Below are 21044 nucleotides of genomic sequence, written 5' to 3' on the forward strand. Positions count from 1 at the left end.
AGACAGAGAAGCTGCATAATCATCTGAGAAGCGTTATCAGCACCTGCAGAGGCCTCATATTGACTTTCCATTTGGGCAGATTTTCTAATTATGCAATATCAAAATTAAATTTTTGCAAACAGCTACAAATCACACTTTTTTTGTTGTATTGACTGGTTTCACTCTTCAGATTATCAAGAGCATCATCAGAATATACACTGTAAAAGATAAAAATTGAGGCGATACAGGAAACTTACACTGACATCACATGAAGTACATATTCTCCTGCCAGTATGGTGATTTATGTTTAAAGTTGTGTTTAAAGTGTGTTTAAAGTACAGCAGTAAATGATGACATAGATATGACAGCACGAGAGGAACATTCAAGTAAACCTGTAAAAATCAAAATATCTTTCAAAATACATTATAAAAATACATATTTAAAATATCCATTCAAAAATGCACTCAAAACTACTGTTTTTAAAGATATTTCTAATAGGATGATATGGCAGGTAATATATGTTTCCAGAATGAGATTTTCACTCTGCAGCGGAGTGTGCGCTGATATGAAACTTCCTGGCAGATTAAAACTGTATGCCGGACTGAGACTCGAACTCAGGATCTTTGCCTTTCGTGGGCAAGTGCTCTACCAAGCTCTACCAACTGGGCTACCCAAGCACAACTCATGCCCCGTCCTCAAAGCTTTACTTCTGCCAGTACCTCATCTCCTAACTTCCAAACTGTACATTAAATCACATACACACATAAAAAAAAAGCTTTGCATCACCCTGGTTCCCAGAACTCCTGAAGATAGATGTTGTCTGTGGATCTTGTGTCACAGACACAGTCCCTTTGACTGTTCAGAGCTCCACTAAAAGTGCCCAAAGATGTAAACAACCATGCATGAGCAGCACCTATTAGATGGAGGGGACTGACAGCCAATCAGTTCCAGTGATTCCACATGAAGGAGGTACATGGCTCATGTTGTCTATAGTTCAACCATGCCTAGATGGTTAGTACTGCAGTTTGATCATGTCTGCATTGTAACTTTGTGCCAGGAAGGCTCTCAACAAAGGAAGTGTCCAGGCGTCTCAGTGTGAATCAAAGCGATGTTGTTCGGACATGGAGGAGATACAGAGAGACAGAAACTGTTGATGACATGCCTCAATCAGGCCGTCCAAGGGCTACTACTGCAGTGGATGACCGCTACCTATAGACTATGGCTCAGAGGAACTCTGTCAGCAATGCCACGATGTTGAATAATGATTTTTGTGCAACCACAGGATGTCATGACTCGACTCAAACTGTGCCCAATAGGCTGCACGGACTGCAACTTCCCTCCTGACGTCCGTGGCAAGATCCAGCTGTGCAACCACGACACTGTGCAGCATGGTACAGTTGGGCCCCTACAACAGGCCGAATAGATCACATCAGTGTATCAAGCGTTCATGACTAAGACATCATGAGTGAACTGCTTAATCTTCTTCAACTCTTGCAATCATATTCTTAATACATAGTACATGGAACAGAAAATATATTGGATTAATTAATCATCATCATCATTTAAGACTGATTATACCTTTCAGCATTCAGTCTGGAGCATAGCCCCCCTTATAAAATTCCTCCATGAGCCCCTATTCAGTGCTAACATTGGTGCCACTTCTGATGTTAAACCTATTACTTCAAAATCATTCTTAACCAAATCCAGGTACCTTCTCCTTGGTCTGCCCCGACTCCTCCTACCCTCTACTGCTGAATCCATGAGTCTCTTGGGTAATCTTGCTTCTCCCATGCGTGTAAGACGACCCCACCATCTAAGCCCGTTCGCCTTGACTGCTACATCTATAGAGTTCATTCCCAGTTTTTCTTTGATTTCCACATTGTGGACACCCTCCTGCCATTGTTCCCATCTACTAGTACCTGCAATCATCCTAGCTACTTTCCTATCCGTAACTTCAACCTTATTAATAAGGTAACCTGAATCCACCGAGCTTTCACTTCCATACAACAAAGTTGGTCGGAAGATTGAACGGTGCACAGATAACTTACTCTTGGTACTGACTTCCTTCTTGCAGAAGAGAGATCGTAGCTGAGCGCTCACTGCATTAGCTTTGCTACACCTCGCTTCCAGTTCTTTCACTATGTTGCCATCCTGTGAGAATATGCATCCTAAGTACTTGAAACCGTCCACCTGTTCTAACTCTATTCCTCCTATTTGGCACTCAATCCATTTATATTTCTTTCCCACTGCCATTACTTTCGTTTTGGAGATGCTAATCTTCATACCATAGTCCTTACATTTCTGATCTAGCTCTCAAATATTACTTTGCAAGCTTTCAATCGAATCTGCCATCACAACTAAGTCATCCGCATATGCGAGACTGCTTATTTTGTGTTCACATATCTTAATCTCACCCAGCCAGTCTATTGTTTTCAACATATGATCCATAAATAATATGAACAACAGTGGAGACAGGTTGCAGCCTTGTCTTACCCCTGAAACTACTCTGAACCATGAACTCAATTTACCGTCAACTCTAACTGCTGCCTGATTATCCATGTAAAGACCTTTAATTGCTTGCAAAAGTTTGCCTTCTATTCCATAATCTCATAGAACAGACAATAATTTCCTCCTAGGAACCCAGTCATATGCCTTTTCTAGATCTATAAAGCACAGATACAATTCCCTGTTCCACTCATAACACTTCTCCATTACTTGCCGTAAGCTAAAGATCTGGTCCTGACAACCTCTAAGACGCCTAACCCCACACTGATTTTCATCCAATTGGTCCTCAACTAATACTCGCACTTTCTTTTCAACAATACCTGAGAAGATTTTACCCACAACGCTGATTGAAGAGATACCTCTGTAGTTGTTACAACCTTTTCTGTTTCTATGTTTAAAGATTGGTGTGATTACTGCTTTTGTCCAGTCTGATGGAACCTGTCCCGACTCCCAGGCCATTTCAGTTATCCTGTGTAGCCACTGACTTAATTTCATCCACCCCAGCTGCTTTATTGCACTGCAATCTATTAACCATTTTCTCCACTTCCTCAAATGTGATCCTATTTCCATCATCATTCCTATCTCATTCTACCACGAAATCTGAAACATTACTGATCGCATTTTCACCTACATTAAGCAACTCTTCAAAATATTCCCTCCATCTGCCCAAGGTATCCACAGGATTCACCAGCAGTTTTCCTGACCTGTCCCAAATACTTGTCATTTCCTTCTTACCTCCCTTTCAAAGACTGCTAATTACATTCCAGAATGGTTTTCCAGCAGCTTGACCCATAGTCTCCAACCTGTTTTCAAAGTCTTCCCAAGATTTCTTCTTGGATGCTGCAATTATCTGTTTGGCTTTGTTTCTTTCTTCAACAAAACTTTCTCTGTCTACTTGAGTTCTAGTATGTAGCCATTTCTGATACGCCTTCTTTTTCCTTTCTCAGGCTGCCTTGACTGTGTCATTCCACCAAGCTGTTTGCTTCATCCTACTTTCACACACTACTGTTCCAAGACATTCTTTAGCCACTTCTAGTACTTGTAATGGTACTTTGACTACCGCGCCTCCGCCAATACAAAGATATAATTTACGATCGCGCTGCGCCAGCGACCTATTTTTATAAATAATTTTGTTCATCTTTTTACTTTTTGCGTAGGTTTTTGTTTTCAACAACTAATTGATGACACTCTCTCTCTTGTCTTCATACAAAACACGTGTATTTTTCGGCGATGTGTTGAATGTGCTTTTGGGTGGAAATTAAAATTATATTACAAAGCGAGGTTGTTTCAATAGTGATTCGAGGTGGTTATCGCCAAATTTGTAAATTGATCATGACAGTGACAACTTGAAGAAGTTTTCAGCAGACGGAGAAAAGTGAAAGACGGGTCGTCCTACAAGAGAAATTAGGAGGACAGCCATGAAGACTATATTGTAATTAATACTGCGTATCTAACAATATTATAAGGTAAATTTCAATTAGTTTGTGATGCTATTTCCGTACAGTCGCTTTTTGTAGTGTTGCCGACCCGGTCTGCCATGCACGGTCAAATTACAGCACGATCTCAATCAATAATACGAAGACCGCCTTATCTGTAACTGAAACCACCAAAATTCAAAACCCAATCAGATTTTCTATTTTATATTTTTCACGGCAGAACCCTGAGAAAAAGAAAACACTACAATTGGCGTCCTGGTGACAGGACTTACAATATCCGGATTTGATACAGGTGCAATTATTATAAATTTTGGACATTGTATCTAATTTTAACCACTTAATAGCATCAGAAAATGAATTTGGACTAAGTCTAATTCATTTCAATTGTAATGTTACGTGCATGAAATTTACAACAATATTGTTTTCCCTGTTATTAATTCGTGTTAATTTTCATTTTCATGTTGAGGAAATTAATTTGGTAAAAAAATTAAAAAATACAAAAAAGGAAAAAGGATAACGTTCCATAAAATAATTTGCACGGACGCGAAAGAAAAATTTTGGATTGAAAACTGTATATTTGACGCTACATTCTCAACATAAGACTGAAAAAAAAATAAAAATAAAAAAAAAATGGTGAGTACAGAAATTTACATTTTTTCCAGTTTCAAGCAGCCACCTGTACTTCCTTTATTCCGATCCATTTGTTTCGCAATTAATTTTTCAAATTGTAGTTAAAATTGATTTACTATTATTGCAAATGATAAGTGAAGAGCATATTCACAGTCATTTATTTGTGAGAGGGAAATTTCAGTACCAGTTTAATAATAATTCAATTTCTAACTAAAAATCATATCGAAATAACCATTTCCATAAGAGAAATTTCAGATTTCAACATATCATATTTTATTTTTTTTTTTTGCCATTGGAAAATTTTATTTGCAATTAATTATGAAAACCGCAAGATGGATGCTAGATATGTAGAAATTGTTTCCGCGGACGAGCTTAGTGAAAGTGACACATTGCAAAACATGTCCGACAGTCAAATGAATATTGAACTTAATTGTGAGATGTTCAAGACATAATTTTACCGGATCGATTAAGACAACAACCCCTACATTTAAACAGATATACAGGCGAATGGAGAGTGAGTACTACGCGACAAAACGCGACATTGACAACGTCAACTTCAGAACCAGACATCAATCAGACATGAAAAAATGATGAAACTAAGACACAGGACTCTGACATGCTCAGCCAGATTCTGAAGTTACTTGGTGACCAAAACAGAAAATTTGACAAAAGATTTGACGCTTTAGAAGAGAAAAATGACAATTTAAAACGTGACATTGGGAAATTTGACACTAAATTTGATGAACTGACACGGGACATAAAACAAAATTTTGAAAAACAATCGAGACAAATTGCAGACTTGACAGAAACCACCAGTAGTCTTGAAAGGAAATTTACTGACTTATCAGACAAGGTTACGAGACAAGAAAAGGTATTTGTGGAATTCAGTGACGAGACGAAAACTGACTTACAACGATGTAATGAGAAATTGTTAACAGTAATTTTTGAACAACAGAAAACCAGTACCCAAGTTGACAAATTACGATAGTCACACAATTCCGTAAAAACAAACCAAGAACACTTAGACTTGACGATTACAGACCTTTCAGACAGATTAAATTATGTAACATTGGAGCAGAAATCCTTACAGGAAAAGTTAGAAAAACTTGAAGACAGAGCAGATGTAGCATCTTTGAAGAATGACACAACTCTAGCAGAGAAACTTGTACATGAATGCAAATTATTTGATGATTATTTAGATGAGAAGTTTGAGACAATGACACAGATCATTTTAGATAAGACAAAGGAACAAGTAAAGGGAGAAACAGATAATATTCAAAAAGAGGTACGTAAACTTAAAGAAAATGTAATACCAAGTTTGTCAGTGATACCAAAACCCATAACAGGCAACCAAAACACAAATGAGAATCCGAATAATGCTATACCCAGCACACAGCCAAAAATAGAATTACCAATGAGTGATACAAATCCCAATGAACCATTTTCAATGCTACCACAAGATCAAAATTGCTATCAGACATCACCACATACTATGCACAGTTTGACACAAAATGCAGGACCCATAATACGATCGGGAATAGCTGATGAAACATTAGTACGACATGGATACTTTCAGACATTTTCATCTGATGAGAAAGACAAAGTGCATCCGATTGTTTTCATCCGCTCTTTTGATGGTATTTTCCCGAGACATTGGTTAGAAGCCGACAAAATTCGATATGTTACAAATTTGTTACGTGGAAGAGCAGCTAAGTGGGGAGCAGCAATTAAAAGACGATGTTTAACATTTGAACAGTTTGAACAAGCATTTCTTGAGGAATTCTGGTCGATCACAGAACAGCAAAGTTTAAAACGAGAAGTATACAATCCAGAAATTTACAACCCGAAGAAAGAGACTTTACGACAATACTTTGAACGCTACCTAGACAAAACATTATATTGGACAAAACCAGCAGATTTACCAGACGTAATTAGAACACTTAAAAGCCACTTACCATTTCCTTACCGTGATAAATTAATAGGAGTGTCCGAGGACAACATAAAGAATTTTTTCAGTTATGTTGATGAGATAGATGTTGTTTACAGAGATGAGATCAGGAATTTCAATCAATTGTATCCGATCCATCCAAGCAATTCGCGTACGCACAACAGAAATGACAGAGGCTATTGGAATCTGCCTCCGACACCACAACAAAACACTCAAAGAAACAATACGCACTACACTGGGACAAATCCATTCAATATTAGGAGAAACAACTCGCAGCATTGGCAAGGAAACAGTAATTATTACTATAATGGTTATCCAAACAGTAATTACAATCAGAACAATAACAGTTATATTCAAAATAACAACAGAAGAAGGAACCGAAATCATAGAGATCAAAGAAGAGAGGATAACAGGTACCATCCAGGATATTTTCAGAGAAACAACGTACAACAACATCCATACATGTATTGCAGGAATTACAGTAATGACAATACCAGTTACAGTCATGGACGAAATAATGTACGGGGAAATCACAATGGACCACCGCCATGACACATGCAATACAGCAACCCTCAATTCCTACCTAACGGAACTCCCGATGCGACGCGAATTAATGTCAACAACCAAACAGCTGATACTTGGGTGACGCGTGACAGAAATGTAAATATTATTGAGTTGGGCAATGAACCCAACCCGCAGCAACAACCGAATTTACCAGAAAACGAACGACAACCGAGCTAAGCGCTCGAGTTACGGTCGATAGGGAGCAGAGCGCAACGGAACCGACGATTTGTTTTCTCCGATATGATGACAGTAAGAAAATAGAAAATGAATTATATCAGGATGTAGATTTTAATAGTACCAGTAAAACAAAGGAGATTATTCAGGCTATAACACGAGTTACGATTGGTAGTTATGAAGTGGAAGTAATGTTAGATACAGGAGCAGCAGCAAGTTTCATTTCAATGTCCTTATATAATGAACTCAAACAAATAATGAACATACAACATTGCCAGTACAGAATTGTCACATTATAAGTGCCACCGGTAACAAATCGAAGAATGTGAAATTTCAAGCGCTAATTAACTTCACATTTTCAAATATACCACTCAATTACAATTTTCTGGTAGTAGACAAATTAGTTATGCATTGCATATTAGGAATTGACTTTTTGAATGAATATCAAGCAATCATAGATTTAGGAAAAGGGAACACAGGGTACAAACTTAAACAGTAAACAAGGTAAGTTTGAACAGTTACATTTTGTGTATCCACCAGCAACAAACATACGTGATTTAACTTTTAATGAAGCTGTAGCTCAGGAATTATACCTAATGATTTATATGAAAAATACACAGAATCTGAATATCTGACAAAGGAACAACAACTTGAATTACTTGAAGTTTTGCAGCAATTTGCTGAGGTATTTGTGGAGAAACCTCGAATTGTTAGAGGCAATACCTATGAGATGGATGTTAAACCACACAAAACATACTGTAGAACATTTTCCATCCCCACAGAATCGTAAACAACTCAAAGCCTTTCTTGGTCTATCTTCATTCTTTAGGAAATTTGTACCCTACCACGTTCTTAACAGTCCACATCTTCTATCTTTACTCAAAAGAAATAATATTTGGAAATGGACAGAGTTCTGTCAGACAGATTTTGAAGCGATTAAGAATGCTTTAGTTAATGCACCGTTGTTATGTCATCCTGACATGACATCAGACTTTTGCCTAGTAATAGATGCAAGTTCCTATGGGCTCGGAGCATTTTTATTCCAAATTCATGTAGAAAATGAACAAACAGTCATCAAACCTATAAGTTTTGCTAGCCGCACGCTCACTGAATGCGAAAAGGCATATTCAGTGACCGAGCGCGAAACACTTGCCATAGTATGGGCATTTCGCAAGTTTCGCTACTTTCTATGGGGAAAACGTACTAAGCTTTATACTGATCATCAAGCTCTTTCTTTCCTGCTATCATGCAAGTTATTACATTCACGTCTTGCACGCTGGTGTGCATCACTACAAGAATATGATTTTGATATTATATATATAAAAGGAGAATCCAACATTATAGCCAATGCTCTATCTCGTTTGCCACAAGGCCTACAAGAATTTTCAGATGTGACAGAACAAACATCAGATTTCAAAATTTTACTCATTTATGATGGTACATTTGCACCTTACCACAAAAACATGTGCAGGAAGCTAGCCATATTGCAGGACAATGATCCCAGGTGGATCCAGAAAAAGAATAAATTACGTGCAGAACAGACCCACATCTCGAAAAATATTACACATTACACAAAGAAGCATTATTTCACCGACGAAACCCTGAATCACAGCATTGGTGTGTTTGCTTACCTGAAGCTCATGTCGATGATTTTATTTTATTTACACACAGAACTTGGGGACACTATGGTGTAACCAAATGTACGGATAAGATTATACAATATTGCTATTTTCCAAATTTAAGGCGAAGAGTATTGAGTAATATTAGGAAATGCATCATATGTCAGAAAGCCAAATATTCTAATCGCACAAGCACAAATGAATTGCACCCAATCATACCTAAGAGGCCATTACAGCTAATTTCTTTAGATATTGCAGGCCCCTATCTACAAGCACGTGGAGGAATGAAATACATCCCTGCTGTGTTAGATGTTTCCACAAAGTATTTAAAATTATATGCTTTACGTTCAGTTTTTACCACTGCTATTACCAGACGTCTATTAACAGATTATTTTGTAAGAATAGGAAAACCTGAAGTTATGATCACGGATAATGCAACATATTTTACCAGTTTAAAATGGAAGACTTTATTGAAGAACAGAATGTTAAACATATTTCAATTTCAAGATTTCCCGTGGCAGGAAACCCAGTAGAAAGAACATTTCGGGAATTTGGACAGTTTATGAGAACACACACACCAGAAAAGCACACAAAATGGGTAGAATACCTAGCACCATTTGAACAAATAGTGAACAATTTAACTTACATTTCTACTGGATACACACCAACTGAATTAATTGTGGATAAAACAGAAAGAAATGAATGGACAGACCCTCTACCTAAATTTACAGCAACAACAAATCATGTTAGTTTAGAAGAAAAGGTAAAACAAGCTTACACAACATTATGTGACAAAGCTAAGGAAAGAAAGCAGAAATATGGCAGAGGTGTCAGGAAAGCACAAACATTTCAAGTTGATGAGTTAGTTTTACTAAGAACAAATCCTAAATCCACAAAACTGAAACATTTAAACAGGAAATGGTAGATCTTATACTCTGGACCATACCGAATTGCAAATATTCCACACCCTGGCTGTTATTCATTAGAATATCCATTAACACACAAACCCAGAGGTCTACATCCACACAGTAAAATGTTAGCTAACGAGAAGAAGATAATTAATATGATATACAGTTATGATGAGTCCACATTTAAGTTATACAGATACTTACAATCTAATGAATGCAGGTAAGTCTAGAAAGGAAATGAACCATCCAATAGCTAATTGGATATTTGGTTATAAGAGGAGTTGCTATTGAGGCATATACACATTAGAGGAGGCAGAGAACTGAACAGAATTATTTTCTTTAGGAGGCATGTGATAATAGTAATGTTGATATGAGTGATGTGAGTGACTGAATGAGATGAGTGAATGTAATTTTAGTTTAATAAGAGGATAAATAGTAATATGGAGAGAGGTAAATGGAATATAAGATGAGAAAAGGGTATTATTATTATTATTATTATTATTGAAGTAAAAAAGTAAATGATGATGAATAAGAGGAATATATATATATATATATATATATATATATATATATATATATATATATATATATATATATATATATATAAAAACTCCGTCATTGCCGGTCCCAAGCCCGGATCCTCATCTTACAAGTGATGAGGGAGGAGGAGGGGGAGGAGTAACAACCTCGTAAAAAAACCTGGGTCCATCTGGCTCCGGATGGTAGCACCCTGTGAGGGCCCCTGCCTAGGGTTACGGGTGAAAACCGGTCAACGGTCTCATAGGCGGATGAGGAATTTTTAACTCCCAACGGCTGAGAGAGCAGAGGAACCAAAAATCTATAACTGCAAGCGTCTGTACCCAGATTGGGCGGCTTGTGGGCAGCGTCCGTTCCTTATGTTAGAGGCGGCTGTTTCAAGAAAACCTTCTAACGCTGACAACGTTAGTCGTATTCCTGGTAGGTTACGCAAGTAATCTCCCCAACTTTGAAGATTTTCAACAGTTACAATCTTAACGCATGATGGAAATGTCTTTCAATAACGAAACTACCCCAGGTGGCCAATCCACCATCGGCAACGACGCAAGCAGACCAATGGATTCTGGGGAGTCTGCAACACCATGCAAATCCAACAAGATTGAACCCAGAAAAATCTTCAACATAGCAACTCTCAACATAAACTCCCTTCTCAAAGTGGGAAAACTTAAGCACCTTACAGACCAGTTACACACGGAAGACATACAAATTGTGGCGCTACAAGAAACTCACTTCACTGATGAAAACACATTTGAATCAAACAAATTCAGAATATTTAAAGGAAAACCTGGAAAAATTATAATGAAGAAATGCCCTCAGCTTGGCACAGCTTTTGCTGTAAACACAAAAATTCTGAACTCTGTCGAACATATTTGGTCAACATCATCGAGAACATCTTTCCTCACTTTTCGATGTGCAAATAGAAAATACACATTAATCATTGTTCACGCTCCCACAAATGACAAAAATAATGCTAAAACTAGGGAAGAAACAGATGAATTCTGGGAAAACCTTAAGGACCATATATCAGAAATCCCAGAAAACAATGCAAAAATACTTCTAGGAGATTTTAACTCTCAGATTGGAAAAGAAAAGAAATTCCGCGATATTGTCGGCAACTTTCCCGCACACAAACGAACCAAAAAAAATGGAGAAAGGTTAATTATGCTCTGTAAGCAGTTTAAACTCAAGCTAATGTCAACACGTTTTAAACATCTTCCCAGAAAACAAAAAACCTGGGTATCTCCGATAAAGAGTATCGGAGAATTTCAAATAGATCACGTTGGCATCTTCTCCAAATGTGAAAAAGAAATATTGAACACATGTGTCCGAAAATCTCTAAACCTCGGCTCCGGTCACTACCTCACAAAAATAAAAACTAAACTGATCCCACAAAACAAACAGAAAATCAGAAACGGTGAATATAAAAACAGAAATAAAATAAATTTTGATACTACAACCTTAAGTCCAACTCTAACCTCAAGGATTTTCAGAAAAAACTAAAGATTTTCTCCCCTTCACAAAACCTCCAAGAATTTCAGAACAACTTGATTGAGGCAACAGAAACAACCTTTCCAAAAAAGAGCAAACCGAGACACCAGTGGTGGGACAGCAACTGTAATGAAGTTCTGCATGAAAGACTTAAAGTCTGGAAAAATTGGAACTCGCATAAAACCGAAAACAACTTTGATGAATTTAAGCAAGCCAGAAAGAATGCCTCGAAAACTATTCGCAACACCAAGAGACATGAAAAACAACAACTGGACTCAATCGAAGAGAATTTCAAGAAATGCAACACGGCAGCTTGGTACAAAACATTCAACCAGAAACTCCGAAGATACCAGTCCCCTTGCCTAAACCTTATGAGAAATAATAAGACTCTCGCCACCAACAATACTGAAAACTGTGAAATCCTGGCTGAATATTTTGAGACACTCCTAAACTGCCAAACACCCATCCACACTCTCAGTTTTACGCAACCAGAAACATTACCAACACATTCAACACCTCCGACACGAGAGGAAACCACAAACATAATCAAAAATCTCAAAAACAGGAAAGCATGTGGAGAAGACACAATTACAGCAGAAATGCTCAAGCTTGGGGGAGAAACATCAGTAGAAGCACTACACAAAGAACTTGAACAAGTATGGGAAACCAAGAAAATCCCAAGTCACTGGAAAACTGCCCTAATTCACCCTTTGTTTAAAAAAGGTGACAAAAGGGATGTTAACAACTATCGTGGAATATCGCTTCTCCCAGTCCCATACAAAATTCTATCAAAAGCCCTGCTCAATCGTGTATCACCAATTATATAGGGAAAACTTGGGAGAATATCAAGCTGGCTTCAGACCAGGAAGATCCTGCGTCGAACAAATTTTTAACCTCAAAACAACAATGAACTATTTATCTACAAGGAGCACGAAATATTTCATAACATTCATTGATTTCAAAAAAGCTTATGACTCAATCGATAGGGACACACTCATCAAAACACTTCGAGAATATGAAATAGATGAAACAACAATCACCATAATCAAAGAAACATTAACAAATACAACATCAAAAGTAAAATTCCAAGGAGAAATTTCATGGCACTTCGAGGTCAAAACCGGCGTCAGACAAGGAGATGCGCTGTCCCCGATACTCTTCAACTGTGTTCTGGATAAAGTCATAGCAGAATTGAGAAAACTCACGCAAAAACATGGAGTTGAGAAAGTCCAAATTGGAGGGAAGTACTACAAAGCCATTGAAACCAACTGTTTTGCCTTCGCTGACGATCTCGCCTGTTTAGCTTACACACAAAAAGACACAATAAAACAAATAGAATTACTTAAAGAAAGTGCTGAAAAAGCAGGCTTGCAAATTTCATTTGAAAAGACAGAAATAATTACAAATATCAAAAATCCACCAAAGAAAATAACTACGAAATACGGGAAAATACAGGCATCTAAACATTTTAAATATCTTAGTGAACTAATTCAGCCTGTTGGGTGATTCCATGTCAAATCACCCAGGCCTTGACACCAACCATGTCAGATTTTGATGAAACTTGGTACAATTACTTCTTTTATCATCCTGAAAGCACTTGTAAAATTTTTTTTCTCTATCTCGTATAGTTTTTTTTATAAATTTTTAAAGTTTTTAGATATGGCGTTGTTTCAGCAGTTGGGAAACGTAACTTAAACGTGTCCTCACAACTAAAAAAATTTGTATGTTAAAGAATACTCAAGATATCAGTATGAAATTTTGGAATAAGTTTGTGTATTATATCTAAATGTTAAAAAAATTACCATAAAGATATATTAAAATCTTCCAAATGAAAAAAAATTACAAGTAGTTGTTGGGTTTTTTTTGTTTAGTTTTACAAAAACTGCAATATCTAGAGTCTCAGACCTGAGAGAAAGCTCAAATTTGTTTTAAAATACTCTTAATTGTATAGGGTATTAGAGACGAAAAATTATGTTGGCTTTTTAACCTGTTCAATAGTTATCTAATTTTTTAAATAATATTAATTATATTTTAAAAATAAAAAGTACCAAGTGACTTAAACACCGAAAATAAGTTTTTGTCTTCTTGGAGTAACAATGTATGCTTGGATTTTGTTTTGTTATTCCTGTGTTTTGAAGTAAAAAATTATTACAGTGTTAAATAGTGCTTGGATAGTATTTTATTAAATTTATTCGAACTTTCAGTAAATACTGTTACTTAGTTACAGAGATTCTTTTCCAATATCCTATAAAGTAACCAGAACATTAATCAGACCGAAAGTGAAATCAGTATGTCAGATATTGAAACCAGTAGCGTAGGGTTATTTAAAAAATCTGACTGTTTCCAAACAACATACACACCTTCAAAAACGTTACAAACGGTACCTGCATTGAGTGAGGAAGAAAAAGATTTGATCCACTTACGATCTGGAATTAATCTGTTTGAATTTAAGAATATATGTTCACACCACAGCTACTACTTTTTAAATGTTTTTGGAAAATATCGAACAGCATGTGTAGACCAACTAAAAAAAAATAACAAGCCCATCAAAAGTCGTTGAGAAGTGTAGGCTTGGATCTTTCTAAACAATTACTGACAAAAAATAGTAGCATAAAACCTGGACAAAAGCTTTGCTCAACATGCCGCAACTTTTGTGAGGAAAAATTAAGAGTTGGAGTCAATGAAAGTGAAACAGATGATGAAGCCATGGTTGAATTAGAATCATTGGAATCCAGAAATGAATCCCTCGTACAAACAAACATTGCTCTTGATAATTTAGGTTTAACACCGATAAAACTTCATGGCTTGTCAGAAGAAAGTAAAGGGTCTTATTTTAAAAGGAAGGTTAGTAGTATTGAAAAGACTGCAAAAAAGGCGGTTTCAAAAGCATTAAAATATGATGCACCAAGTACTGATGATGACAAAGAAGATACAAGAAAGCAAAGGATTTTGATGTAATGATTTCTCTTATGAAAGAGAAGATGTCATTTGTTGGAGGTCTAGAAAAATCCAGATTCTGACCTTGGCTCCAGATTCTTGGAGTCGAAATAAAGTGATGAAAGAATTTAATGTGAGTGAGTACATGGTGCGACAAGCTAGAAAGCTAAAATCTGAAAAGGGTATTTTGGAAACTCCTGGTCCAAAAAAAGGTAAAACTCTTTCTGAAAATACAGTAAGACTTGTAACAGATTTTTATGAAAAGGATGAAAGTTCCAGAGTGCTACCTGGAACAAAAGACAACGTAAGTGTTCAAAAAAATGTGTACATGCAAAAAAGACTCATTTTGTGTAACTTGAGAGAACTCTATTATTATTTTAAATGGGATAATCCCGAGGTAGAAGTAGGATTTTCAAAATTTTGTTTCTTGAGACCTAAATGGTGTATCCTTGCTGGTGCTGCAGGCACACACACTGTATGTGTATGCAGTATCCACCAGAATGTTAAACTATTATTGGATGCTGAGAAAATTGAAGAATCTTATAAAGATCTAATTAAGATGCTTGTGTGCAACACGGAAAACCAAAACTGCATGCTACATCATTGCGACAGCTGTCCTGCAAATGCTGCACTAACTGAGTACTTAACTGAAAAACTAAGTGAAGATTATGATTTAGAAGAAAAAATTGTAATCAGTCAGTGGGTTAACACAGACAGGGCAGAAATGATCAAACACTCTATCAGTGTTGAAGACTACATTTCTTTATTAGTTAGGTCATTGGAAAAGCTCACCCCACACTCGTTTATAGCAAAATCCCAATCAGCAGCCTTTAAAAGATTGAAAGAAGACCCACCACCCAAAACGGGAATTATTGTGATGGATTTCAGTGAAAATTATTCCTTTGTTATACAAAATGAGATCCAAAGTTACCACTGGAATAGAGGTGGCTGTACTCTACACCCAGTTGGAGTTTTTCTAAGAAATGAGGAAAACAATGTTTTCGTTTCCAACCACTGTTTTATTCGTGACGACCAAGAACATGACACTGGTTTTGTTAACTTTGTACAAAAAGAAATTACAAAGTGGCTGTCATTACATCATACTGACATTGACTCAGTTCACTACTTTACAGATGGTTGTGCTGGGCAGTACAAAAATAGAAACAGTTTTAAAAATTTGACTGAACACTTGAGAGACTTTAATTTGAAGGCCCAACACTCTTTTTTTGCAACAAGTCATGGGAAGTCAATTTGTGATGGCCTAGGAGGAACTATTAAAAAAATTTTAAGGAAAGCCAGTCGGGTCATTCCATGTCAAGTCACCCAGGCCTTGACACCAACCATGTCATATTTTGATGAAACTTGGTACAATTACTTCTTTTATCATCATGAAAGCACTTGTAAAATTTTTTGCTCTATCTCTTATAGTTTTTTTCATAAATTTTAAAGTTTTTAGATTTGGTGTTGTTTCAGCAGTCGGAAACTGAAACTTAAACGTGACCTCACAACTAAAAAAATTTGTATATTAAAGAATAGTCAAGATATCAGTACGAAATTTTGGAATATGTTTGTGTATTATATCTAAATGTTAAAAAAAATTACCATAAGGATATATTAAATTCTTCCAAATGAAAAAAAATTTAAAGTTTTTTATTTTTTTTTAGCTAACGGATGTTTAGTTTTACAAAAACTGCAATATCTAGAGTCTCAGACCTGATAGAAAGCTCAAATTTGCTTTAAAATACTCTTAATTGTATAGGCTATTAGATAAAAGAAAAATTATGTTGGCTCTTTAACCCGTTTAATAGTTATTTAATTTTTAAAATAATATTAATTATACTTTAAAAATAAAAAATACCAAGTGACTTAGACACCGAAAATAAGTTTTTGTCTTCTTGGAGTAACAATGTACACTTGGATTTTGTATGTTACTCCTGTGTTTTGAAGTAAAAAAACTATTACAGTGTTAAATAGTTATTGGATAGTATATTATTAAGTTTATTCGAACTCTCATTAAGTACTGTTACTTAGTTTACAGAGATTCTTTTCCAATATCCAATAAAAGTAACCAGAACAGTAATCAGACCAAAAGTGAAATCAGTATGTCAGATATTCAAACCTGTAGTATAGGGTTATTTAAAAAATCTGACTGTTTCCAAACAACCTACACACCTTCAAAAAAGTTACAACCGGTACCTGAATTGAGTGAGGAAGAAAAAGATTTGATCCACTTACGATCTGGAATTAATCTGTGTGAATTTAAGAATATATGTTCACACCACAGCTACTACTTTATAAATGTTTTTGAAAAGTATCAAACAACATGTGTAGACCCGCTAAAACAACACAAAAAGCCCATCAAAAAATCGTTGAGAAGTGTAGGCTTGGATCTTTCTAAACAATTACTGACAAAAAATAGTAGCATAAAACCTGGACAAAAGCTTTGCTCAACATGCCGTAACTTTTGTGAGGAAAAATTAAGAGTTGAAGTCAATGAAAGTGAAACAGATGATGAAGTCATGGTTGAATTAGAATCATTGGAATCCAGAAATGAATCCCTCGTACAAACAAACATTGCTCTTGATTATTTAGGTTTAACACCGATAAAGCTTCATGGCTTGTCAGAACAAAGTAAAGGGTCCTATTTTAAAAGGAAGGTTAGCAGTATTGAAAAGACTGCAAAAAAGGTGGTTTAAAAAGCATTAAAATATGATGCACCAAGTTCTGATGATGATGAAGAAGATAAAAGTGTGGTTGAGAAAGCAAAGGATTTTGATGTAATGATTTCTCTTATGAAAGAGAAGATTTCATCGGTTGGGAGGTCTAGAAAAATCCAGATTCTGACCTTGGCTCCAGATTCTGACCTTGGCTCCAGATTCTTGGACTCGAAATAAAGTGATGAAAGAATTTAATGTAAGTGAGTACATGGTGCGACAAGCTAGAAAGTTAAAATCTGAAAAGGGTATTTTGGAAACTCCTGGTCCAAAAAAAGGTAAAACTCTTTCTGAAAATACAGTAAGACTTGTAACAGATTTTTATGAAAAGGATGAAAGTTCCAGAGTGCTACCTGGAACAAAAGACAACGTAAGTGTTCAAAAAAATGTGTACATGCAAAAAAGACTCATTTTGTGTAACTTGAGAGAACTCTATTATTCTTTCAAATGGGAGAATCCCGAGGTAGAAGTAGGATTTTCAAAATTTTGTTTCTTGAGACCTAAATGGTGTATCCTTGCTGGTGCTGCAGGCGCACACACTGTATGTGTATGCAGTATCCACCAGAATGTTAAACTATTACTGGATGCTGTGAAAATTGAAGAATCTTATAAAGACCTAATTAAGATGCTTGTGTGCAACACGGAAAACCAAAACTGCATGCTACATCATTGCGACAGCTGTCCTGCAAATGCTGCACTAACTGAGTACTTAACTGAAAAACTAAGTGAAGATTATGATTTAGAAGAAAAAATTGTAATCAGTCAGTGGGTTAACACAGACAGGGCAGAAATGATCAAACACTCTATCAGTGTTGAAGACTACATTTCTTTATTAGTTAGGTCATTGGAAAAGCTCACCCCACACTCGTTTATAGCAAAATCCCAATCAGCAGCCTTTAAAAGATTGAAAGAAGACCCACCACCCAAAACGGGAATTATTGTGATGGATTTCAGTGAAAATTATTCCTTTGTTATACAAAATGAGATCCAAAGTTACCACTGGAATAGATGTGGCTGTACTCTACACCCAGTTGGAGTTTTTCTAAGAAATGAGGAAAACAATGTTTTCGTTTCCCACCACTGTTTTATTCGTGACGACCAAGAACATGACACTGGTTTTGTTAACTTTGTACAAAAAGAAATTACAAAGTGGCTGTCATTACATCATACTGACATTGACTCAGTTCACTACTTTACAGATGGTTGTGCTGGGCAGTACAAAAATAGAAACAGTTTTAAAAATTTGACTGAACACTTGAGAGACTTTAATTTGAAGGCCCAACACTCTTTTTTTGCAACAAGTCATGGGAAGTCAATTTGTGATGGCCTAGGAGGAACTATTAAAAGAATTTTAAGGAAAGCCAGTCTAGAGCTTTCAGACGAAGATCAAATAATGACAGCAATCGATGTGTACAAGTTTTGTGAAAAAAATATTGCAAACATTCATTTTCACTTTGTTGACAAAAAAGAACCTGATTTGCTACGGTTAAAACTAGATAAACGTTTTTCAGCAACCCGAACCATTCCTGGAACTAGAAGTTTTCATAACTTCAAACCACTTCCAACAAACAACCTTGAAATTAGAAGGACTACAGATAGTGTAAAACCCTCCTTAGTCCTTTCTTTCCATTCTTCTTCTGATTGGGTTCGTGTTGAATCATCCGTAAATAGCTATGTGGCTGCAAATTATGATGGTAACTGGTACTTTGGACTGGTAAAAACAATATTCAATTATGAAGAAGATGCAGAAATTCTATTTCTACATCCTTCAGGACCAGCTGCATCATTTTATTGGCCTGAAAGAGAAGATTCCTGCATAGTGCCTTTGGAGCACATAGTCTGTGTAGTAGACGCACCTCAATCAAGCGGCACTGGGAGAATGTATTACTTCAAAAAAGACTGTATCAAAAGAACTGAAAGCTCTTGGATGAAGTGGAAAAACAGTTTGAATCAGCGTCAATGTTTATTAAAAAGACAAAATTACTCAAAAAATTCAATGTTTCAAGCAATCAGTTGGGTTATACATAAGTGTCGTAAGTAAACTATCTTCGTACATAATTCTAATGTAATCTACTATAATTAATAAACATGTTAAAAAGCCATCATTATTTTTGTTTTATCAAGTAGCCTATATGTTTAAGAGTAAATTAAAACAAATTTGAGCACTCTATTAGGTCTGAGACTCTAGATATTGCAATTCTTATAAATCGAAACATCCGTTAAAATAAAAGAAAAAAATATATTTTTTTCACAGAAAATATTAATATATTTTAATAGCATCATTTTTATCTTCAAATACGGGTAATAAAAGAACTTGCTGCAAAAATTCATGATGTTATCTAAAAGTTTTTAAGATAAGCAAATTTAAAGGTATGAATACAAATTAAATTGACCATTTCCGAAGGTTCAGAAAACGCAAAACATAAAAACTTTAAAAATTTATAAATAAAAACTAAGAGATACAGCAAAAAAAATTGCAGGTGTTGTCAGGATGGTATTAGAACCATTTGAGCCAAATTTCATGAAAATCTAAGGAGGTGGGTGTAAAATTTATTTTTTATTGGGTGATTTGATATGGAATGACCCCATGGCAAAAGGTCATCCAGCCTGTAGGGCTAGAATACAAAAACTAGAGACAGCAACTCACTACTGCAGACAAATGTATTAAAAAAATGTATATCCAAAAACATTAAACTCAGACACTACCAGACTGTCATTAGACCGTAGATACTATATGCATCAGAAACACTGGCAAATTTTACATACGCAGAACAGATAGAAAATCGTGAAAGAAGAACTGTGAGGACAATTCTTGGACACAGGAAAATAACAGATGATCAAGGCAAGCCTGTATACAGACTAAAAAGCAACAAAGAAGTGTATACGAAGTGCAGCAAAATTACAGACGAAATTAGAAAAAGAAGATGCTCCTTTTATGCTCACATCATGAGGATGAACCCAAATAGGCTTACAAAACAAATATTTTCGTACATCGCAAATCTAAAAAATTAAAATGTATGGTTTATCAACACAGAAAGAGATCTAAAAGAAATGGACATAGTCAGGAAACAATATTTAACAGAAACCTTTTTAGAAAAAAAACTGAATTCATTCATGGGTTTCGGTGTGAAAATTAAGAAGACTTGTGGAACTAAATGGTCTGAAGAGAGAAAAGCCGCCTTCAGCGCAAGAATGAAAGAAGTGTGGACTGAGAGAAAGAAGACTTCCCAGAAGCGCAAGAAATAACTGTTTTCACGGTCTTTAACGGCCAAATTTGTATTATATATATATATATATATATATATATATATATATATATATATATATATATATATATATATATATAAAAATCTTTGACGGCCAAATTTGTATTACTGGAAATGGAAAAAAGAACACATTGACACCGGTGTGTCAGACCCACCATACTTGCTCCGGACACTGCGAGAGGGCTGTACAAGCAATGATCACACGCACGGCACAGCGGACACACCAGGAACCGCGGTGTTGGCCGTCGAATGGCGCTAGCTGTGCAGCATTTGTGCACCGCCGCCGTCAGTGTTAGCCAGTTTGCCGTGGCATACGGAGCTCCATCGCAGTCTCTAACA

This window comes from Schistocerca serialis, chromosome 11, assembly GCF_023864345.2.
Source record: "Schistocerca serialis cubense isolate TAMUIC-IGC-003099 chromosome 11, iqSchSeri2.2, whole genome shotgun sequence".
In the NCBI taxonomy this organism is placed as follows: Eukaryota; Metazoa; Arthropoda; class Insecta; order Orthoptera; family Acrididae; genus Schistocerca; species Schistocerca serialis.